General features: G+C 27.5%; 1 protein-coding gene across 1 annotated transcript in view; it reads right to left on the bottom strand.

Moving 5' to 3' along the window:
- Positions 1–26,807, bottom strand: part of LOC111683014 (mucin-5AC) — a 99,000-nt gene that overhangs the window by 47,220 nt on the left and 24,973 nt on the right. Inside the window, exon 2 of the mRNA XM_046953450.1 lies at positions 20,009–20,056. The gene's annotated coding sequence lies outside the window, so the exon portion shown is untranslated. The remainder of the gene's footprint in view (positions 1–20,008; positions 20,057–26,807) is intronic.

A 26,807-nucleotide genomic window follows, 5' to 3' on the forward strand; every position in this document is an offset into this window, starting at 1 on the left:
ACGTTAATGTACATCACATTTACAGGCGTTTGGCGTTGTGTATGTTGTATGAGCAACACAAAAATACAAACATACATATAGGAAGCGTATGATAATATTGATATCCTCTTATTCATGAGTGTGTGAAAAAATGGTTGAATGCGTTTTTCTCCTTGACCGATTTCAAAATCTTCTTTTTTATTTTTGTTTCCCAAAATTTATTATCCTCTCTTTCTTTATTTCTTTACTATGTTTACTTTTCTTTTAAGCTTAAGTTTGTTTGCTTTTTCTGTTCATGGATACACTTGTGTTCATATATGTACATACATATGGATTACCCACTAGTTTGGCCTGGAGTCAGCCCTTTTAAAAATCTGTAATTGTTCCGAAATGCCTAATGGTTAAACAAAGTTTATTTAATTTTCAAGCATTTAATCGTAAGAAGTCAAATCAAATCTTTATTTTTCATACTATACATTAGGATGTAGTTATTGAAAAAATCTATGTAACAAGGAACCACTTTGAACTGCTGGGATGAACTACACTCATTCACACTAATATATCCACACTCGTGCAAGGATTTATTTGAGATGTTTCGGCTGTTTGTTGGTTAAATTGTTGTTGGCCTTAACTGTATTCAATTCAGTCTAGTGTTTACTTATTTATTCAATTTTTGTTTTAATGCTTTGTAAAGTTTGTTTCTTTTTGTTATTGTGCAACTACATTGCTAAAGAGTCTAAAATGCTTATTTTCAAACAAGTTATGTTTTTTATTTTAGTTAAATTCTTTTAAAGTGTAAGTCAGGAAGACAGAAATAACTTCTATCATTCAACTATCTTGCCTTTTTTATAAAATAGTATATTGTTTTTTTAGGATGTATAGCTGTCATCTTAACAATATTGATTCATGCTTTATATATATGTATTAGGGTATTCAATTATTCGGGTTTTTGTCTTACTCGGTTTATTCGACAAATAATTATTTGAGGTTTTGCGTTAGCCGGTTAATAATCGGATAATTAAAAATCATTCGGTTATTCGAATAAAAGGAATCTAGATGTTATTATTGCTTTTAAGAATAATTTTCTTCATATACACCCTGTAACAATTTCTAAAAAAGCATTCACACATGGAAAAGTTGATAAGCATGTGAAAATAGATTCAACTTATAGAATTGCGTACGCCGATTTTTATGTCCTTATAAAAGGATTTCAAAGTTTAAAGGACTACAAACGAATATTTAAAATAATTATATGTATTTTATAATTCTAATATTGGTATTAAATGAAAGTTGGGAATCTGTACATTTTATCTATATTTTTTACCTGTCTCACTTAGAGAAAAAAAACGAAAAAGAAATTAAATTTAAAAAGGTTTAATTTTCGACTCAAAAACTTTTAATTACTTTTTTGTGACAAATTTTTTTTAAGATTTCTAATTCTTTCCTGATGATCTTGATAATTTTATAAACAAAAATATTATTTTCACTTCTTTCACTTTAATTCTTTTAGATTTTTATCAAATACTAGAAATTATTCCTGTTTATGTGAAATGCTTTTCTATATAAAGACATTATTGTTTTTAAGTTCTAGAATTCGTACGTTCCATTGAACACTAGCGATATAATTATTTTCCTTATTATAGAAAATTGATTAGGAAATTAAGAAAAGAAAAAAATTTATTATAAAAATATGAAATTTTGTGGAAAATACATAGTATTTATACTGCTAAATAGTGTGTTTTTCTTAATCGGTTAATTGATAGAAATTATTCAGTTTATTCGTTATTTGAAATTCGACAATTTTCATTTATTCGAACGATTAATCGTCAAAAATTAATCGATTAACCGAACGACGATTAATCGTCTGAATACTCTAATATGTATACTCTTTGTCCTTTAAATTAATTGTTATGATACTTAAAATTTATAGAAGTTTTCATTCTTTCAAATTAAATAAGGATTAATACACTTAGTTTGCTAGTTTGTTACTAAATTTATGTATTTTTAATGCAGTAGATTTTTTATGGATAACAATGCTCCCAAGTTCTAAAAATATATAAACCCTATGATGATTTCTGAATTTTATAAGAAAAATTAAATTGCCAAATACAAATTTTCAAAGCATATTGGATTTTTGTTTTCAAATATGTTTGAATTTTTTTTTGTGGAAACATTTTTTTAATTAAGTTTGTATCCAAACTAAGCAGAAATTAAAATGCTGTCAAATAACTCATGTTATAAATTCATACAGTTTTATTCGGATTATTTATAGTTATAGATATAAATTTCGAAAAAAACAGATAATGTTTAATAATATAATTCAGTGCTATTAACTACAAGCTAAATATATATAAGGAGTGAGATCGACAAATTCTTAACACACGTTTTTCATTACATTTTTCAACCAAAGTATTATTTGATTTTTTTTTTGATCAAGTTACCTTTGAAAAACATGTCAGTTATTATATGTAATGTCAATTATATTAATTTTTTTGTTAATCTGATTAAAATGAGTGACCAGAAAAAAGTGCGTACAGAAATTATTAAATATTTTCAACTTAACCCAACTTGGTCTTACAAAAAGTTGGCCAAGCATACAAAGGTCTGCCGTCAAACTGTTTCCAATATTATTAAACAGTACCGGGAGAACTTGTCAGTTGATAGAAAACCTGGTTCAGGTAGAAGGAATGGTCCACATGATGTTTCTAAAGCCAAAAAATAGAACGCATTTTCAAAAGAGCTCCCAACACATCCGGTAGGAAAGCAGCTCGGTTAGCTCAGTGCACGGACTATTTGGTACGAAAAGTTAAAGCTAATGCAGGTTTAAAAACATACAAGGCTCAAAAAGTTCCTGACAGGAACGCTGCTAAAAATTTAGAGGCCAAAAACAGAGCACGGAAATTGAAGTCAAGTTTTATAAAAAATATTCTTGCTGCATAATGGATGACGAAACGTATGTTCTGGCAGATTTTTCGCAACTTCCAGGTCAAAAGTTTTATGTTGCTGATGCTCGAGGGAATGTTGAAGAAAAGTTTAGAGCCCAAAAGCAGACAAAATTTCCCAGAAAGTTCTTGGTTGGCAAGCAATATGCAGTTGCGGCAAAAGAAGCCAATCATTTGTTACAAACGGGCTCTATAAATACCGAAATTTACATCAAGGAATGTTTACAAAAAAAGGCTGCTTCATTCATAAGTCTTCATAATGTGTCCACTTATTTTTGGCCTGACTTGGCATCCTGTCACTATGGTAAACAAGCCCTTGAGTGGTACAAGAACAATAATGTGGTATTTGTACCAAGAGAGGCAAATCCTCCAAACTGCCCGGAGCTAAGGCCAGTGGAGAGATATTGGGCTCTTGTTAAAAGAGAATTGAAGAGTACAAAAAAGGTGTCCAAAAGTGTGGTAGATTTTAAACGTAGATGGACTACATGTTCGAGCAAAGTGACAGAAAGCACTATAAAAACGTTAATGGAAGGGTTTCCGAAAAGGGTTCAAAATTTCATCACTAGTGATTAAAACTATAAAAATATTTTTTTTTTGTAAATTGTAATAATAATTTAAATCAAATAAAAAAAATAAAGTAAGTTTAGTGGTTTCTTTTTTATAAACATATATGTATGTTAAGAATTTTTCGATCTCACTCCTTATATGTACGTACATACTAATAATGTTTTCATGTCTTTCGCATATTTTTTTGCTTATGTTCCGTCTCAAAAATATATAAATATGTATAAGAAGTAAGATATTATAGTCGGGGAGGCCGATGACTTTAATCATAAAATAAATCCGAACAAAATTAAAATTTTCCATACCGTTCGTATTTCCCTTGAACAAAAATCATGTGATGGATAAATAAACAATTAAATATAAAACCCAAATACAATAAAATAGCTACAAATCCTCCATCGCACTCTGTGTAATATTTCTTTTCTCTTGGAAAAAGAAAACGCAACCGCATCCGCAGGTTTGCATTTTTACTCTTAGTTTTCATAATAAAGCATTTTGAAAGAGGCTTTTTATACGGACTATCGTCAAATAAGGCCCTACAATTATAAAATTCATGAGGGTCATCAAGGCTGGAACTTGTCTTTGTAGCTTTTTGTCGATATTCGAATATATTAAACATAATTATGAACTTAAAAGCCCTATTCGGCGGGTTCAGTTGTATAGGGGCTAGGTAAAATAATCTTAACCATTATCTATAGGGTTCGTGCCTAAGACAATAGAAGATCATGTAACAACGAACGAAATTTTTCGTAAAACACAGGCATTTGAATGGTGAAATAGTGGTATTATAATTAAAAGTAATAAATTTTTAGATTAAAATTTGAAAATTTCTTTGTAGATCTTCATATACAAATCAATGAAAAATGATACTATACAACCTTCTTCAAATAATGCGTGTATGTAGGTTGTTGTAAATTTAGCAACGGCCGAAAAAAACGAGTGCATAGAAATTCGGACAACTAACTAGCTCTATATTTACTATGTCCTTCGGTGTAATCGTGTAAGACCGACATACACACATACTTTTTCCTTTATACTACAATAAATTTGCTACATTTTATGTGAATGTAAGTTAAATATTTTTTCATTTGTACGTTACTGCATTTTTTAGAGTTATCATCTTTTTATCACGATATGTACATTAAAGTACTACAAGAAAATTATATTACAAATTTTTATTATAGCCTGTAAAACTATCAAGGGGAATCATAATTTCTTTAAATTGTGCTTAGCCATTTCAATCTTTCAAACTCATTGTTACACAAATATTAAAATTTTAAAGGATTTTGTTGTCAATTGATTAGTAAATAAGAGACAAAAAAACATATTTTTAGTAATATTATAAAACAATATAAAATATATTTTCGAAAACTATTTTTTTTTGACATACAAGCTTGGAGCACTTTAATGAAACCACACATGCATATGAACATAAAAAAACACGAAAACTATTTTATTTTTGCTAACATTTAATTTAATCGTTTTTCATGTCAAGCAAAGCCAAAAATTGATTTATGCCATTTACCCCGACCAATCAAAATTTATTAAAAATATTTTCTACTGTGTGAGGGTTTTAGTTTTTATTTCTATAAATATTTGAAATTTTAACATGTTTGTAAAGTAATAGCGTTGACATTTAAAGCAAAAATGAAAATAAATTCATATACACATACAAACATAGAAACTTAAAATTGTGCCAATTTATTTTCATTTCCTTTCGATTGCATACATACATATGTATATAAATAAAAACGTTAATTTTACCTTGAACATTTAAAAATACTTTTTTTTTGAAAAATACTCAACACTTTATTTAAACATTAACTTTCTTGACAAAATCTATTTTAAAAGTTCTTTATTTCTTTTTGGTTTGGAAAATTAATGCAACCAACTAAGACCGCATAATAAATGTGAAGTTTTTAAGGATGCTAAAAAAATCTATCCTTAGTTAACATTTGCCACAATACAGGTGCACACAAATGTAAAAAACTAATATCTATATATCAGCACTCTTACAAAGTAAATATTTTTTACAGAACCTTCAACGTCAACCAGTTGTGAAGAAAACATTTTACAGTAAAGTATAAACTTTTGAAGCAACAATTACAATAAGAAGACAGAGACAAGTGGTCAGACATTTAAGCAAAAATACTATACGGGTTCCTACTTCTTAGAAATGCATGAGCGGAGCATAGCAGGCCTATAATGTGACAAAGAAAGATGTTCAACCAACTACTACTCATCCAGTCAATAAGCATATAAAAAGATTTTAAAGAATAAGAAATTAAACAAAAAACTAACAAAAATATACTGTACTTAAGCGGATTTGTCATACTGAAACTCTTAGCCAAGTGGTCAAAAGAAAGTAAAAGATAAAATACATAAGCCTTGTGAATAAAGTGTGGTTTGTTAGATTTTTTTCTTAAGATTTCAGTTTTTCTATTTTTTCTTTTTTTGTGGTACATTCATTTAGTAAAATATGGCACTAAATGCATTTTCATTTTTAGAAAACAAAAACCCAAAATAAAATAGACAAAAAAGTAAAGAAACGAAAAGTAAATTTTGAATATAAAACCTAGAGGAGAAATGTTGCAACAACAATAACAAAAAGTTCAAAGTGCATTAAAAAACGCTTAGAAATAAATTTCGTAGATCATATAATGCGTCTGCATTTAAGTTATTAGCAAAACAGCAGGAGTAAAACATAATTTTTTTCAACAAAACTTCAATTAGGGTCAGTAAACCAAAAAAACTAAAAGGAAAACTATCTAAATATCTCCTCGCAGACAATTCATAAACATCCACAGATGTTACTGGGAAAATATGTATGTATATCTCTGTGTAAAAGTTTTGGGCAATCTTAAGGCAACAACTGGTGCCAACAAAAAAATAATTGAAATTTTAATAGTGAAAAATAATATTTTAAATTTGGGGTATAAAATTATAAAATGGTTACAGGTATATTGCAAAACTTTTATAAAAAAAATGTATGTATGTGGTTGCGTTATTCTAATGACTTATACTAAATAATATATTTTAAACAAAGGGTATTTGTTATCAACGGTTTTTATCGTACACAGAAAAAAGCTTAAATATTATGAACTGCTTTCATTGACTAAAGTTAATAATATTTAAAAATAAGTTCCTTAATTGTGTACATTTTTTTATTTTTATTTTTTTAACATAATCTAGAAGCGTTGACTTATACTTTACATTTTTTTTTATTTTTTTATTTATTAAAAAATTTTTGAAATTTTCTTTGGAAAATATTTTATTTATTTATGATTTTTAGTTTGAAAACAATGAAATATTCGCGTAATATGGATGTTTAACTATATTTGCTGATGTTTTTATTTAATATTTTGTTTTCCAATAGTTTTATTTATTTATCATTAAAATTCGCTAATATGTGATTATTTTCTAAAAATGGGAATATACTAATAGGTTACGGATATTTATTGCAATTTTTTATGAATATCAGAAAAAATTTGTAAAAAAAAAAACAAAAAAATCGTTCTTGTACAAATTCATACATTTTATGAACTTTTCATATGCTGAATAAAAATGGTTTAGAAAAAAGTCACGTTCGATTCATACAATTTATTACAAAATTCATTTCAGTTATGTATTATTTTTTCTGTATACAATTTTTTAAAGGTAGAAGGTGTGGTCTCTGTTAGGTTAGTGGTTAGTGTTCTAGTCTGGTGGTCTAAATATGGAGGGTTCGATTCCCACCTGAGGCACTGGTTAAGAGGCGCACAACAGGTCCGATGGAGGCCTAGGTGTATTTCTTCAGATTTGATGTACATGTATACATTCTCCTTTTAAACTTACTCGAATTTAGTAAAAAATTCAATGACAATAATGCCAAAAACCCCTCCTCAATAAACTTTTTCAGAACCAGCTCACGGAGGATGAATACTAGGAAAAAAGTAATAGGTTTATAAACTCTGCTTCTATATATATCAAAAGATCACAAACGTTGTTTACAAGGCAAGGATTTCTATGAAAATGCATGTTTGTAGTAAAGGGTTGCGCATGTTTAACTGTTTAACATGATGAAAATTTTCACTCTAGACTTTGTTATGTCATATTATGCTATTTTTACCTTCTTAACATTATCACACGAAGGCACTACCAAGAAAAACAAAAAGCAGCACATAACAACAAAAAACAGAAGGCAGAAGAAGAAATGACATAAAATATTTTTTTATTTGCAATAAAATTTCTATACACATGTTTTAACGAAAATTTGCAGTTAGATAAAAAGCGTTTTTGGCATTCACTTGGTCCTCTCGGTATCAAAATATATAACGTACTTAAGCTTTTTAAATAGTGCAAAATCTTTTTTAATTTTTGTTTACACAATAGACAGACTGTTGGGTCTGAGATGAATATTTCTTGCTGTTACACACGGAATGACAGGGTTATATATACCCTCTATTACCACTGATGATGGTGGAGGGTATAAAAGTGTTCGAAGCTTTCCCATAAATTTCCCGAATATAAGACTTTTACATGTTGTATATATATTTAGTTTTTTTTTAACAAAAATTTTATTGTTATTATTAATGATAATAAATCTTACAATAACCCAAGTGTCAAACGTTTGAATGTTCTTTTTTGGGATCTAAATTAATTTAATGGTTATCGAAAAGTAAAATGGAATCATTTTTACTAGTTACTCAAAATACTAATAATCCAAAAGAATTTTTGTATCATAATAATATTGATCAATTTCAGAGCATAATTTAATTTTTTGAACTTTACATCAATATTAAAAAATTGGTTAGTGAGTTAAAACACCTTTTTAAGCAAATTTTATTTTTATCTTGCAAAATACTTACAAATTATTACAGAAATCAAACAATGAAATTTCTTGAATATCGGTGTACAACTTAACAAAGTTCCTATGCAAAGACCTCAAGAGTGTAATGTATCTTATATGGTATGCCATGTCATGTCTTTATAGCATGTAGGAATTTCGTGTTGAATATCTACAGTCTTAAAATTTTATAAAGCACTATGTTTTCGGCGAATTTACAAAATTAGTTAATAGAATCTTTTATATGCTACAGAATGCATTTTTAAAAGACAGGTTATTATTAAAAGAAACTTTAAGAAAAAAAGAACATTGGTAAGCACGTGTTAGTCAGTATGAACAGTTTTAGATGCACAAATTTTCATACATATTCTCAAAACTCTGCTTTGTTGGCTAGTTTCCTTTTTCACACATTTCACTGGAACATGTTTCCCAAAAGGTATTTGTCAACGACAAAACTGCACAATCTTACATATACTAAACCGTACTGTATTATCTAAGAAAAACCCATACAAACATAATAAAAAGAGTCTTCGTTGGTTTTGCAACAATAATTTTATTTTCTTTTAAGGTTATTATTTTAAGTTTTCTTGCCACATACTGCTTACAAATATAAATACTTACCTATGTGTGTGTATATGTTTAAGTTCATAAAGAAATACAAGAAAATACATTTGTATGTATAGTACATACTGATGCCCAAGTTGCAATTGCAATTTTAAGAGGTGCTGACACAAAACTACCACATACAAATAATTTCCTGTAACTCCCTACCAAGACGACTATTAGGAGTACAAAGCAAATATACTTACTTAAAAGTAGGTATCTAGAGATTTTATATCAAACTATAGTAATATTTATTTGTGTAGCCATTACTTTGGTAGTAGATTTTCTTTTACAGTACATAGTAGATATGCTCTAAAAAAAATTTCAATTGTAGGTTAACTATTTATATATTAGCGAAATCTGGTATTTTTTAGAGAATATAATTTTAGTGTATAGAAAATATACTCAACAAAGAATTAATAATATGGTCATAAGAATCTGAAATAAAATCGTTGAATATCAAGCAAGTGCAAAAGTGTAAGATGTAATTATTTCTATTACCAAGCAGTTTCAAATTTTGTATAAAAAATAACTGCATTTTACTTATTAATTGGATAAAAGGAAATTTTTCAAAAATATCCTTTATAATGGTGGTAGACTAATGTACATTCTTATACTTACTCGTAACCAATTTTTTTTAAATAAGAATATAAACTTTTACTAAGAATATTATGTCTTTGTTGCATGCATTCTTATATATATTACCTACATACATAAATGTTTCTTATGTTAAGGAAACTATTTATGTATAGTGTTGCAGAAGAATTATGTTAAAAATTTATATTTCTTTATATAAATGGATATGTAGGATAGAGTTATTCTAATGCATTTCATATGCATTACTATTCAATGTATCTAAAATTATGAAATAATATTATTCGTTATATATATGTATATTGACCAAATATCCTATGATAATTTATGATTGAAACATATCGAATTTACTAATGACTGCATTTTGAATGCAATAAAGGATTTAGTTTTACACTTAACCTAACGTTTACCATTTAAACGAGTTTTTTATGTACATACAAAAATACCCAGGTTGCTTCGCTGCCCACATTATAAACATATAAAATTTTGATTATTTTAATAGATAATTTTAATTAATTACATGTTTTTAATATAATATAATTCAAAATAAATAATTCAATATATTTCCAAAGTATCACGTGAATAAATTCGAATTCAATTATAACTATCATTTGAGGAATGAAAAAGTACCAAAGAGAAACATGTATGCTTCTGGGTTAAATAATTTAGAAAATTAAAAAAAGTGTCATTTGAGTGATAAAAAGTTTTCTCTTAAAGAATATATTCAATAAAGATCGTGTATGTTAAATAATTATGTGTTTTGGATATAAAGAGTATTTGATATTTGGAAAAAAAAGTGGAATAAAAAAGTGGAAAGTACTAAAAAGTATAATTTCTCCTCTTCTCACCTAGAAATTAAATTAAGTTTACAAATCAATATATCAGAGATAAACCGAAAAATATATCTGCATTTATTAGTTTAAGAAAAAAATATGTTTTCAAAATAAAACACCAATAACTTTTTTTGTTTGAGTAAATTAACATTTTTTTAAATAATATATGTATGTGTAAACAATTGCTCAATTTGTTTGAATAAATATAAAATATTGCAATACTTATATAGTATCCCAGCAAAATAAAACGAAATACAAGAATGTCGAGAGTTTCAACATGAGCACCTGCTTTGACGGCCTTATCTCACGGTGGTCTTTTTCAACCACTGGGTAAACTTGAGAACGGTCTACCATCGCGACTTTTTTCTTCAATGAAGAACGCAGGTGGCAATTTTTGTACATTGGTTCTGACCGGTCCACGCACAAGTACTTTGCTGGAGTACTCGAGCTATCTAAGTTGCCTCTGTTGATTCGGCAACAGCACCTAGAAACGTAACCGGTAGACTGAAGTACGATCATCAATAAGCCGTGGACATTGTTCTTACTCACAGGGACACACCGTGGTAATTCTGATATGAACAGAGTAAACCCTGAACATATCTAGACAAGGAAGGAAAATTCAATAGTATCGAATGTATATGATACCTTTCATCCATGATCATTCAACCCAGCACAAATCTCATTTATACTACACATTCATAAGAGAAAACATTCACACATTCACTAGGTAAAAGGGTGGGTGGTGCCCGCCGAACCTCACATTCATCCCGTACCATATACAATTAATACCAACTCATTTCCAACGCTTAGTCCCATAGTCACTCAACTGCGGGGTATCTGTTGTTCTCGGCAACAGCGTCGAATTTATCCCGAAATATTGACTATTATCATGCATCAGTCTTTTAACCACCAGTTACTCTACCCGCGAATTTGAGTTTAAACCACTGCCACTACGTGGATCCCGAAAGAACTTCAACCAACTGACCAGCCAGAACATAGTCCTGCGGTCAACTGACCCCCCGTAGTACCAGATTATGACCCCCCGTAGTACCAGATTATGTGCTCTGGTCTGACCTCTGGCAATCTATGCAAGGACTAAGCCAATCAGTAGACTGTAACCAATTTTTCAGTCCCGGTCAGACTGGAGGTATTGGTCAAGGTAACATGCCCCCGGGGGAAAAATGAAGTACAGGCGAATTCCCGTATAACGAATTTCAATTTAATTAAAATCCGATATAGCGAGCAGCCAAATTTAAACCTTATACAGCGAACGTTTAAAAAAATTGTACTCGATATAACAAATAAAAAGATAAAATACCGAAAAATCCATATTTTTTTAGAGTTTAATTTTATCTTTTAGATTAAATTTGGATCTAACAAATAAAATTTAATTTAATTTATTTAATTTAAAATTGAAATCGATTTTTGTTGAAATTGTCAAACATCAAAAATTCTATTGATATTAAAATACATCCCAGCCTGCAAATGGGAGTTTTAGACACATGAACTAAATCGTCACTATATAATCTCAACTTTATGTTTAAAAGGACAAAATCCAAATATGTAAATTACTTTCAAATTTTTATCCTATTTGTTTTAAATATCAGTTCTTATTAATATACTAAAAAAAACATAAGTGATTTTTAATAAGTATATAAACCATTAAACAATCTTATTAATATTTAATATATAAACTATTAAACAATCCTATTAATATTAATAGGATTGTTTAATACAGAATTATTTTTGCTCTAAAATTTTACATGATCAAACTACACTATTATAAAAATTTCATCTAAAATAATACTTTTTTCGAAATTGTTGAACTAGAACAAGTAGAATTACTACATAGCTCGAGAAAGGTATTCCGAACTGCAGGAACATAGTATGTATGTATGTATCACTTTTACGCACATTACACATACATATATACATTTGATGATTGTTTAAAGACTGAAAAGAAATGTTTGTATTTGCTTATTTTTGTTAGCATTTTTACACACCGAGGAGGCAGACTACATATTATGAATATTGAAAAAGTTGAAATATATTGAAAAGTGAAGAAAAAACATTTCGCACTCACTTTACATATTAACACAAACACTTATATAAATTGCTCTTGTCGATTATTTGCAATAAGAGTGTCAAAAATAGAAAATTAGATACTTTTGAATAAAAAGGCTACTTTGTCGATTAACAATTAATTAACTGTCGATATTTTCGACTAGGACTATGTCGGTCTAGCCATAGTCATAGTGATTCGGAATATAGCGCTGACAGGTGCCTTAACGAGGAAGACATGTGTATGTATGAAAATTTTGACTTATGACCTTCTATTCGTAAATGATACAATTATATGTATATAAATATTTGTATCTATTTATACATACATATATATGAATATATGTATGTATATTTGATATCCCTTTTCAAGTTCTCCCCCGAGAAATTATAAAAATATAAAACATCAATACAAACACAACACAAACTCTTAAATACATTAAACAATGGGACTAAAAATTTACACTTTGATACAAATAAGCGCGTGTTTTATAAATAAATAAAGTCAAACTAACAATTGTATTTGAATATTTATTTATAAAAATATTTATATGTGCAAGAGTTGCCAATTTAAACTATCCGAGGCTAGATTTCAAACTTTTATTTGTTACTAGCTTTATCCAGTGCGCTTCGCCACACTCGTCGTAATAAAATTATATAGAAAAATACATATATTAGAATCTGCAGAATTACTTTAAAAACCTTTTTATTCATTTTCCAGCATCAATATTACTCAATTTTTGAGAGCTATTTCTTAAATGTTGAAGATTTTTTTAAAAGAACTAGGAAAAGAGGCGCTTTTAAAAAAAAAAAATATTTTTAGTTTTTTCATATATAATACATCAATACGCATCGTTTGATAGATATTTGTTGTTTTTAATTTAGCTTCTGGCAACTCTCTAATATTGCATAATTAAGCAATAGAAATAGTAACTTGTTTTATTAAATTATACCCCAATATCTTTTTAAACGGCCTAAAGAGGTATTAAAATTACACGCTTAAGTTATTTTGTTTAATAAAGTAGACAATAGAGTTGTCAATATGATCAACATGTTTAAATTTTATACTGTTCACGAAACTAAATACATATACAAAATAAGAAAATGATTAAACTTACTTTTTAATAAATATTTAACAATATTCTTATGTACTTAAACTTACATATATGTGACATAATTATTTACTATAAATGTAAATATGTACAGTGAAGAACAAAAATATAACATGGGATAACATTCTTAAAAATTAGGCATAATATTTCTGATTTAGAAAGAAAAATTTATAAAACTGGAAATGGTGTTCCATGGTATTTTAGCCTTAAAATATTGCCTTATTTTGTTTTAGACAATCAATATCATATTTTTGGAAATTTTTGAAGCTAAAAAATTAAAACCATTAAAATTTAAAAATAAACAATCGACTCGGATGACTTTACAAAAAAGAGTGAAATTAGTTCTCTTGATTAGAGCTTTGAAAATATATACAATAATATAAATGGCTTAAATGCACAGAATATGTAATATTAGTATTATCGCTCACTGTAGTTCTACTAATAAAGGCGGAAAATATTTTCAAACAAAATTTTTAACGTAGACTACAGGCTACCAAGATTTGAAATATTGAATAAACTGCCATATGAATTAAATTCCTATTAAATAACTTAAACAAGATTTAAAATACCTCTTGTTTAATGAATGATTAAAATTGAACAAATTTTAGCTTTTTCAAGAAAATTCACAATAGTAATAAATCAATTAGCTGTTCACAAATAATTGTTTACTTTTTCTATTTGTATTTTTGAGAATTTTAGAGAGTAATTTTGTAAATTTTGGTTTTATTCTCTCATTGCAAGTATTTGAAAGTAAATGAACAGGCCAATAAAACAATAATCTCATCAGCTTGCTGCAACATCAATAAGATTCCAATTATAATCATTTTATATGGCTTATCATCGATTTCGTCAAGAAGTATAGAATTTAATTTGTTTTCAGAAAAATTAACAAATTTTTGAAATAAAGTGATTGAAAAATAATTAAGCAAATTAATTTTGTAAGAATTTTATAATAATTTTCAAAAGAAATGTAAAAAATGAACCATCTCTAAAATATTAGAAGTCAACAAAACATTAGCTTTAAACATTTAAGAAAAAAAAAGATTGAAATTTCACATTTTAAAATGAGGTCAATAATCAATGTTTAATAAAAATTGTCATTCATGTTACACTTTTGCTTCTAACTGTATTATGTATTTATTTTGACACATTAGATTTTTCTTGAACTTGTGAAAGAATTTATTTGGTTGAATGGTTATAATTCTATAAAAAACATGGTTTTCCCAAGATATAAATTATTTATGAATTTATTATTTTCTTAAAAACTTTGTTACCAAAATGTTTATGGACAATATTTTATATATGATTTTTTTACGATTTTTCATGCTTTTTGTTCTTGTTTTGCCTTAGGGAATATTGTCACATTTTTTAAGCAAATAATTTTGAAAAGAGCTTGTTTTAGAATTGTTTGGTTCATAAATGTTGCAGATTATTAGAGAAATTCTGTTAAAAATATATTAAGTGTTTGACATATTTTATCAAATTTAGTTTGATATACATGTGGCACATACTCAAATGTGTTTACCTTTTACTTTGATTTTAAAAATAAAAATATTTCAACATACTTCTATGGTGACATCAAGGCTTAAGCTCGACAACACTTTCTCTTTAGACTTTGAAAGTGCGTCAAACATTTTTTTGTTTTATGGTCAAGGACTGATATACGCAATAAAACTGTCTCTCACTAAACTATCCTTTTGTAAAAAATTGATTTTATAAAAATTCTGTGAAAATAATTTACTTCATAAAATAAAAAATGTGCCTATAAAGTTTCGAAATAATACCCAGTAAAAACTTTCATTACCATGTAAGGGGTTAAAATGCTATAATTTACTTACACAATAGCATTTTAAGTCATTATTTTAACACAGTGATGTCATAGGCAAATACCACAACCGATTACAAGTAATTAGAAAAAGTTGCTATTGTAAATCGCATAAAAAATTATACAGCTTCTATATCTTTGGGGGCAAGATGACTAATGAATTAGAAAGTATTTATATAAAACATTATTAGTAAGACCTTATTAGACTACTTCTATGTAATCCAGGCGATATCTAGTAGTTACTGAAAGGTATGTTGTTAGGTAAGTAATTACAATTGGAAGCCATTACCTAGTTTTTGCTGTATTATTAATTGAATATTCTTCCGGCTCAAAATAATAGTATTTCAAATCATTATTAATGCAAGGTAATTGGAGCCAATAACTTGCGCATTCGCTCGAAAGTAATTAGAAAAAATAAATCGTAGAAAAAGATGTACATTTGTATAAAGCTTCCAAAACTATACGCAGAAGATAACTAATGAATTAGAAATTATTTATATAGCACATTTATAGACTACTTCTATGCACTTAGGCCTCAGGTGCGAAACGAACCTCGGTCTACCAGACTAAACATTAACCACTTCTTAAAAACAAATGTATGTTACTATGATTACTTATGTAGTACATAAAAATAATGAAGATAAACTCTTTACATCTCCGTATAGAAGTTTTTATATTTGTTCGAAAAACAATAAATTTAATCTGTTTTTAACAAACTATTCAATCGTAGTTCTGCAATAAAACCACTTTACTTAAATTTTCATTCATATAGACTAAAATGTTGCAAAAATCAGCACACATTGCTAAAATTGAAACCTCTATGTATATATCGTAAAGATATTTTGAACATTCCCCTACGGAATAAAACGATGGCACATCCCTTAAGACAAGTAAAAAAGTAATTAATTTATCCTTTTTATGGGAAATCCTAAAAGCAACATACATACATTCACCATAATTAAAAGTACATATATAATTCTATCCAGGAACAGAGTCATAATCTTAAAACCTAATTTAATATTACATTTCCCTATAAAAATGTCAAAATGTTCATGGACTTTATGACATTGGACTTGTTTAAATTTTAAATAAAATAATTTGTAATTAACTTCCTAAACTATAAAATATTTTTTTAAATGCTATCCAGAAAGTATTTAAAGTATTGTTTATGAAGAGATACTTCCACTAAAAGTACTTCAGATTCGACCAGGTTGTTAAAACATATTTATCTATCTATTTATTTTATGTTCACTTGTATTTTAAGAAAACCCACAATTTGCTTGTTTTGGCAAGGACCTACATTTTTACTACAATTGCCAACATTATGCATTTATAGACCCATGCATATATTTTCAGCTTATTTTTTTATACATACATATATAAAAAACATACAAGGATAATAAATGTATGTATATAAATTTATTGTAAAATATCTATTCCATATACTACATTTACGAATAAGTATAACACATTTGTATATTTTTGATTATACATATTTGTTTAGGAAGAGAATGCAGAAAAAAAAAAATAAAATGATATGAAAAAAACATTTATTTCATGCAACATGGAAAAATGTAACAAAAAATGTATTTTATAAATTCAAACATGTTCTCAAATTTATACAACAATCGCACACTCACAAATGCAGGTTAACAGTGGATGTGATGTGAATTGACACAAATGGCAATATAAATTAAAAAAAGACAAACTATAAACTACAAAAATTACATTAAGACGTGAATACTAATTGGAATTAATATAATATTATCCGAAGGTCAAAAATGAAATCTGCGCTTGCAATTCCCATAATCAATTTCTAAATAATGATGAGTTTAATAGATTATATTTACATATAACATTCATCATCACTAAAAGATTGCTGATGACGTTTAATATATGATTCTCAATAGAATTTCTAGAATAAAATTGAAGAACTCTCAAAACCGAATAAGTAAGATTTTTCCATATACATATATAATTAAAGAAGTTGTGTTTTTTTCGAAGTTTATATAAATTTACAGTACAAATTTAAGTAGGTATAAATTTTATAAGTAGCTATCTATCGCTACTACTTAAAAACAAGTATGTATGTATTGTCGGACATTGACGACTATATGATATCCTACAAACTAAATAAAGCATTTAATTTATTCTTTAACCGTATTGTGGAATATTTTTTCGTATTATTGACAAAAAAAGAGATTTTCTACAAGAGGGCTCATAGGAGAGTAGGAGTAAATATGAGCCTATACTTATAAATATTGTTACAGGGATTTTTTTATCTTGAAAATTGCAACATGAAAATTCCAACATGGACAGACGGACGGACTGATAGCTCAGAAAGATAGGTATACTTTAAGGCGGGTCTATGACCAATATTTTTGGGCGTTACAAACAGCAGTACAAACTCATAATACGCTCCCCACTATAGGGTATAATGTATGGATAACAATGCTACCAAGTTTTAAAAATATTGATACGAAACATTAAATTTCTAGATATAAAATTTCAAAGCAATTTGGAAATTTTTTTAATATTTTGTTTGAATTTTTTTGGTGTGGAAACATTTTTTTAATTAAGATTGTGTCCAAAAATTAAAATGCTGTCAAATAATTCATGTTAAGCAGTCATAAAGTTTTATTCGAATTGGTTATAGTTATAGATATAAATTTCGAAATAAATACAGTTAAAAATATTTAAATTATTGTTGTTATTGTTCAAACTGAAAAAAATATTTAAAACAAGTATTTCCTAGAAAGATTTTGACTATTCAGATACAAATTAACTAAATGTGTTAAACCGATAAACTATTTTGAATTAAAGTATATTTACATGTTTTTAATGCCAAATAACCTTTAAAGAAATCACAAGATTTATAACCAGATTAAGAATATGTTAAAAAGTTTTTTAACTAAATTTAAATTAAATTTAAAATATATGAAACTAAATGAACGGTACACACTTTTAATTATTCATTGAAATTTACCAAATAAGTGGTTTTTTACAATAGTTCTAATATTATGTGGTCTACTGTAAATGTGTATTTACTTATATGTGGATTTTTACTTAAACAATTGGAAAATTTTTATATAAAATGTTTTATTGCGATTAAAAATATATATATGTATATACACATTTAAAATCTATAAACTCATTTATATTAGGAGGATAACTTCTCTACCCTAATGGAAAATATCAAGTTAGTCCTAAATTTATCTTATAATTTTTTCAAATTAGAAACAATTTTTTGGAATTCCTAGGCTTTCAATTTAAAATGTCTCTAAGAAACTGATAGGGCAAATAGAACCAATGTTTTAATATACCCCTAACTTTTCTAGACGTTTATGTACATCACGTTCATGTGAAATCTGTTGAAAAAAATTAAGAATATAACACAATGTATTTGTCAAACTATAATATCAAATACACTGAAATATGAAATAATTAAACATTTCATGTTTACAGCGCCAAAAAAGGAAAAAAAACTCCGTTACGAATTAATGCATTTAAATGATTATTGATCAGTTACAAGTTCAAACCTAAATTCAGTTCATATTTCAGTCCATTTGAGCGAAGTAAACCCATCTTTTCGATTGGATACTTTAATAAAAAGGCTTATTTAATGCAAAACTAAAGTATGTTATAGAAAACACAATTTTTTAGAGTGTATTTGGGAGCAGTAATAAACAAGACTGCATATGTTATTTTGTTATTTTTGCTTCACGATTTGGCAGTTGATCAAATGCATTCTTTTGCCGTTTAATGTAATTGAAATTTCTAAAATAGTTTTGGCTTAAATGTTGTGTGGTTTAGATGATTTTTTTTGTTTGTTCTGTGGATGTACAATATTAAAATCTGCATACATACATATGTAAATATATATTCGAAAAATATACGGATCAAATATTTTAAGTTGTACTTAAAACGAATTATTAAAGTTTTTATTTATTAATATATGTTTATTTCGTACATACTCTTATACACAGTGTACCCTGCTATCCTTTATGACATATGTACCCTACAACACTTTAGTGGGATGTTATTATGCTTTTGTGCTGATTTTTGTAACAAAAAAAACTATTGATCTTATACTGACTTATATTATAACAATCGGCACAAAATCAGTTTCTGAGTCGATTTAGCTATGTCCGCCCGTCCGTCTACCTGTGTTTCCATGTAAAGTTTTGAGCACATGCTACACGTCGAAATTTTTAAGAACAATTTTTTTCTTTTGACACAAATATGAAGCATATTGGACATATTTAAAATCAGTCCATTTTATCGCCTAGCCCCCATACAACCCCCGAATAATGCTTATGTTTATGTTAAATCTTATAGTATGTCAATAAAAGTATAAAAGACAAGATGAGACTGACGATTTTTTGAAAAAATACTTTACACACTTACAACACGATGAAATTCTATGAAAATAATATTAATTTAGGAATACATTTCTCTACCAAAGTTTATAAGAGCAGTGTTGCCATGTCAATCAATTACCTTAATGCATTTTTAGGCTAAAAATTAACATAATTTTTTTTATAAAAAAAGTATTTTTAATGCATTTACTCTTGTATTGTCCTTTCTATAAATTCTTATTTTAAAATATTTTGATGAAATATGAATACTATAGAATACAACATAATTACTTATTATTTTAAATTACAAACCTTAATAAGCAAATATTTCCGCATAGAATTAAATATAAGAACATAAATCTGAAATGGTATAAAAATATTAAAAAAAATCTTATTAAAAAATTGTTCAGCACTTTTTAATAAATAAAAATTCTTCGCCTGAAATACAAAGAGGCGTAACAACCAAAATATTGTAAATCGACTTTTGTAATGAGAAAGGGATCACTGCATCAAAATAATGTCGCAAAGTTTAAGGACTCTATTGTCAAAAACAAATTAGTCATATCCACAAGTTAAAAAGTCAATGTCTGGCGGTACAGAAACGTGTTTATTTTTATTGTTGGAATATAAATCTTGTAAAAATATTACAATAATATTCATTTAATCTTGTTTTTTTGCCACTCCTGTAAACATTTTTAAACTATTGTTACGCCCTTTTGCATTTTAGGTGACGATATGTTTTAAGAATAATTAAAAAAATAAATTATTATCAAAAATTATTAGGGGAAAAAATACATAAGTACTTGGGGAGATAAGAGAGTAATTTTTTAGTTTTGGTTTGAAAGTATTGAATTAAAAATAAGTAATTTTTACAAATTTAGAGAAATAATTGACATCATCATTTGTTGATACATAGTTGCAAAACAATTATTTTGATTTCCAATATTTAAAATAAAAAAAAAAGTTAATGTAAATTTGCTTGTTATTAGTTTCAGAAAATCGATTTGTCGCAAATAGTTTTTGCACAAAAAGGACTCGATAAAAATATTGAAAGCACTAGATTTTTTTACCCGGCGTTGCCCGGTGTTTTAAGTGGTTTATAACATTAAACTTAAGTATTCATTCATTGGAAATTCTTAAGGTCTCCTTATGAAGAAATTCCTAATAATTTTTTTGTGAACAATATTTAATGGAATATATTTTAGTTATATTTAAGTAAAGAAAAAATGGGTATTTGTGATCAAAAGTACTAATTTTAACCGCTTTTCACCCATTTTACACCCTTTGCGCCCTCCTAGTAATAAATTAGCCATATTTTTAGTGCTTTGTTCCCTTAAAATATTCATATTTTAAATTTGATGTATTTAGGATTTTTTATACAGCAAAACCCCGTTTTTTGTCCGCTTTGTATCGTACATATTTACGATACTATAAAAAGGAATAGTTGCTTTAGAACAGAAATATTGGTTTAAAGCATAAAACTAGTTTTCCCCCTTTTGTCGTATTTTTTATCCCCTTTTGGTTTAACTTTCGCAACAGTACTATGTTTATTCATATTTCTGAAATTTTAACAAGCTTAATGTAATATATTTTGGCTTTGGTAAAGACAATAATTGGTATTTATGCTCAAAGTACTAATTTTCTCCCTTTTTAGTCCCTTTTTGCGCCCTCGTTGTCCAAATTTTGAAAAACGATATAGCCTATAACACCCTCAAAAAATAGATCTACCAATGTTTTAAAATTTCAAGCAAATCGGTTCAGCCGTTTAGGCGTGATTGACGAACAGACTTACAAAGAGATTTATAATATATATTAGGATATTAACTTTTAATAGTCTGGTAGTACCGCTAAGAACCAACTAATAAAATTGGTTATTTAAATATTAGTAATTTAAATATTTGTCAACTTCATGTTATGACTTTTAAAATGTTTTTAATTGCAAGCGGGTCTAATTTCTTTGATCGGTATTAGAATACAATTTCATTTAACTCTACCAGGTTCAAAAGTATTTGATTACCTCCTAAAAATTTACTTCTGTGATATCGTGTACGCTTGACAACAAGGTTTAAAGTTTTTGTACAATACAACATTTTAATCAGAAAAGAATATTTTCCTAATAATTGATTAATATTATTGTAATAATAAGTATTTGAAGTGATTTTTCTTCCTTATTTAGTGAAATTTTTAGAATTTTCCGGTTGGTTCACCAGGCACCCAGACTTCAAAATTCGTTATATATCAAATTATATAAATTGATATTTTTCTGATGTTTTTGAATTAACTTATTTCAAAATGTAGCGTATCGAGTGGGGAAAGATCGGCCACTTAACTTTGGGGCTAAAATTGTTTCGAAACATCGGCGTACAATCGCTGTTCATTGTCAACTAGCGATATTCACCCAGATCACATAATACATTTACCGAAATATATAATATAAGGCAAACAACGCTGAATTCAAATTATTCATCACGAACAAAAGTTCGATATCGAAAATATGGCATAAAAAAATTGTTAGTAGCATCACCAAAAAAGCACTCACTATAGTAGTAGTGGGGTATATATAAAAGTCACAATTTCCGCTAGATATTTGATCAATGTGAAAAAAACATAGGGCAAAAAGTACATACAAACACAAAAATATTTTGTGAACGGTGTAAAATATAAATGATTATAATACCTTAATTCTTACCGGCAAAATACATGATTGTTTGGCTTATTCGTAATTAAGAAGAACAACAAATAAAAAACAACCAAGACATGTTTTCTTAACGGTTTGCTAAATGTTAAGACTACATTAAATTACAAAATTAAGCACCACGAAAGCCCCCAAAAGAATTACGATTTCGAGAATACTTCTGTACACAGATTTTCACACACACTCAGATAGTGGATATACACATACAAACATCAGTTTATTTAAAATTGTGGCTGTTATTATGTTTTTTTTAAGTAAAAAAATTATATGTATTTCGTACGGCCAAAATATTTTACAGCAAAACACGATTTCGGCCAGTAAATGTTAAATGGGAAATACGGTTATGACCGCAACAAACGGAAAAGCAATGTGCTGTTAAACGGAGCAGACAATGAAAAGAATCAAACCGTCATTACCCAGTACATTGCAGCAAATTCATTTGTAATAGCAGAAGCAAAAGCAACAGCGTTCAAAGCAGAATCTTCGGAATCTGCAGTGTAAAAGTGCAATTCATACACTCATCCATTCATTCGTTGGTTCATTCATTTATCTACCAATAACTTAATGGTTTGTTGTGTTGTATGTCTTGGCGTTGAATCTCATGGAAAACGATTTAAGAAATAAATGCTATTAACTGTTGTGGTCGTTGCTCTTGTTGTTGTTGCTGCTTCTGTTGTACTTGTAGTTGATTTTATTGTTGTTTTTGTTCATCTTAACCGTAGTTAATAACAAAAATTATGGCTAGAAATTTACCAAATCAAAAGCAACAACAATATACGTACTTCAGGGTTATTGAGTGAATTTTAAAATGCATCTTCGTGAAACAAACTGGAGCAGAGTTCAGTTCAAAATTAAAACAATGAAATACAACAAAATCTGTGTATTCCACTTGAGGCATGAAAATTATTTTAAGCATTTCAAATCATTAATCGTTTAAAAACAAAAACTCAAAAGCGGTAATAATCATGATAAATAATAAAAAAATAAACAAAAAATATGGAAAATGATGATGAAGAAAAAAGTAAAGATTGAGAAACTCGCAGAATTAAAAACACAGCTAATCCTCGATTAACGCGGATGTTATAAGCGATTTGATATAACACTTTTTAAAAATTAAAAATCTAAATTAATTGGGATTTTTTTCGATACCAGTATAAGATTTGATAAGTATTACCCCAACAAACCTCGTAAGACGAACTGTATATGTATGCCTAAGTGTATGTTCACTGGTGTTTGTATTTATTATTTCGGTCAATTTAAAATGTTGGTAAATAACGATGAAGATAATGACTTGATTGTTTGAATAAGAATTTTTAGTTTTATTATAAAACCTTCTTCCGCCATAAAAAGAAAATGGGTTTGGCTGACAAAAAACAACGGCCAAGAGTATGAGAAAGGTAAGGAAAAAGTTATTGTTAATAAAAACAAGCTGGGTTACCTAATAAACATTCACAATATAATATCCCAGTCAAATAACTAAAAATTCCAAAATTGAAAAAAGACTTTTCATCACCTTCTGTTATGAGAACTGTCAATATATTAAACATTTTTTTAAATGAATTTTACAAAATACTCTAGAACAAATAAGTAAAGTAGTAATCCAATGAATAGTCGTTATCATGACACGTAAAATGAGAATAGATTTATAGATCTCTGAACATTCACATATATTGGTTGCATGTATTCAATGACCTTCATTAGAATCCACTCATGATTGTTAACTAAATGAGAATTATATTGTTGCAGTGCGAACTACGATTATGGATTAGAGTCTGTTAAACGAATCAAATACGAAGTATATAAATTCAAAAGATACACGTTCATATGTATGTACTTTTAACAATTCTAGATTTTTTGCAATATCCCAATATATGGCAACACTGTGCGGCGAAATAAAATCGAAAGACGCGGCCGGATGACTGTGGCGCTGAGTGGTTAAATTAGTGGTTAGTAACACAACCATCAAAACACCAAACTGACAACAAAACAAGAACTAACTAATGGCAGACTAACTTACTTATATGATGACTGACTGACAGACAGATTTAAAAAAGACCGTAATATGTGAATATTTAGGTGACCCACTTCCTTAACGAATCCACTCAAAACATTTTCAATAAAATACACATTAAACAAACTCTCCTACACATACATACGAACTACAAATACAAACTTCAATTTATTGTTGTTGTATTTATTCATTTTTTGATTCTGTTTCAGTTAAACCAATAAAAATTGAAATTGGTCGATAACAGAAAATCAAGAGCAGTCAGTTCAAAAAAAAAAAAAAATAAGAACAAACGAAACGAAAAGTTTGCCAATTATACTACATACTATTTTGCTGTATGAGTTATCATTTGATTTCATTTTCTCAGTTTGTTGAGGTATTTTTAGGTTTTACTTTTTTCTCCCCTTTTTGTTGATATTCATTATTTCTTTATGGTTTTTTGTGTGAGTGTTTTGGCATGTTTTCATCGGCTTTCTTTACAATCATGCTTAGAATTATGATGACGAATAAAAATCAAATTCACGTTTTGTATACACGTTAACTTATTACATTCATATACATAAATGTACACATCTACATATTTACTATATGTGGAATGTACAATGTTTAGAGGGAGTTCCCAAATCAGGGTCATAACAACATTTCAGAGGTTTTGCGAAGTGTACCGAAGATTATTTGGATCTAATAAAATTTGTTACTTAAAAATTAAATAGTCTGTGGATGTGATTTAGGGAAGGCTTAACGTAAGGTCAAGTACTATAATAGATTTATAGACAGGGTCAATTACGAATTGTATTCTACAGAGTTTTAAAAATCAACGATTATTGGAATGGTGAAACTTACACCATTTAGAATTTAATTATTTCCACTGCACAGTGGCCTCGTGTGAAGAAGTTTAAGAACCCTTCATCAGTAAATAAATGTGTGATTTATTTTCGACTTCGGTACCATGTTAAATTTATTGTTTTGCTGTTTTTTTTCATTTTTTATTTCATCAGTTTTTTTGTTGTAATATTTTGGGGAATGCTTTACTTTCACATCAATAAGTTTGTATATAATTTTCCACGTTATTTTGTATTTAAACAAAAATCAACAACAATACTTAATAACAAAATTCAAATAACAATAAAATAGAAACGAAAATAGTTTCGGTTTTAGTAAAGCGCCATAAGCGTTTTGTTTGTGGTCGATACATATATTTTTATTTTGTTTTGCTTATTTTTTTTGGCATTAGTAGTATTATTAGTTAAACAAAAGGTAATAAAATAAACAACTAACTTATACAGGCATGTGGATGGGCAAACGTGTTGTCAAATGGGCAATAAAATTTCACTCTAAAATGTCTCTTCTTTTGCGATGAATTAAAAATTTAAATTAAATTTAATTGCCGTATCGCATCATTTAGTGTCATTTTTTCGATGATTTCATATGATTTCTTTAAACTTTAGACAATTTCTTCTTAAGGCGTTCTACTTTCTTACTTTCATTTTTTAGCCACAATAATTATTCTGTTTGTTTAGTTGGTACTTGCAAAAGAGATTATGTCGGAAATCGAATATAACATGTTATACGGAAACCATCAATAAAAAGTATTGAAGTATAAATAGACTTTTCCAGAAATTAAAAAAAAAAAAATCAGCACAATTTCAATAAAATATGCAAAAATTGTTGGGAAATGTGCAAAGTTATATATGTATGTTGTATGTAATGATTTTAAAAATTAAAACCATGCATATTTTTTTATAAATCGACAAACTTAAGAAAACTAACATATACAATTTAGAAGCGTGAAATTGTATATGTTAGTTTTCTTAAGTTACCTGGGTATTATTTTGATCATGTCAATTATCAAAAAAAAAAAAAAAAATTGCCCGTTGACCCCACAAACTATTCTGGGTCCTTGTAAAATTTTGAAACGAACTATACATGTTCGTCCGCTCATCTTGTAATGACGCTAAATGACATAGAGTAATTTAAAAAAAAAATATATTACCGTAGAATTATATAAAATGTAAGACGAAAATAACATTACTTACTAGAGAATCATTTTTTACTATATTAACACAAAAATGTATAGAAAACGATCTTAACGCCTGCCATAATTATTTCGAAAATGCTTTCGATATAGTAAATATTTCAAAACTGATGATATTTAGGGTATATACAGAAAAAATTAAAAATATAGCTACGACAGTAACATCTCATATGCTGCTAGAAATCGATAATTAATAGAACAATGCAATTAATTCATATTTAATTCCTATCTACCCCAGAAACGGATATGCAAATAAAGAGGAATGTTTGTTTGCTATTGAAAATGGGCAATATCTGTCAATAATTTCATTCAAGTTGCCCTCTATTATTTATCCCTTCAAAACATGACATCAATATATCATACATCCCATATT

Source organism: Lucilia cuprina, chromosome 6, assembly GCF_022045245.1.
Source record: "Lucilia cuprina isolate Lc7/37 chromosome 6, ASM2204524v1, whole genome shotgun sequence".
In the NCBI taxonomy this organism is placed as follows: Eukaryota; Metazoa; Arthropoda; class Insecta; order Diptera; family Calliphoridae; genus Lucilia; species Lucilia cuprina.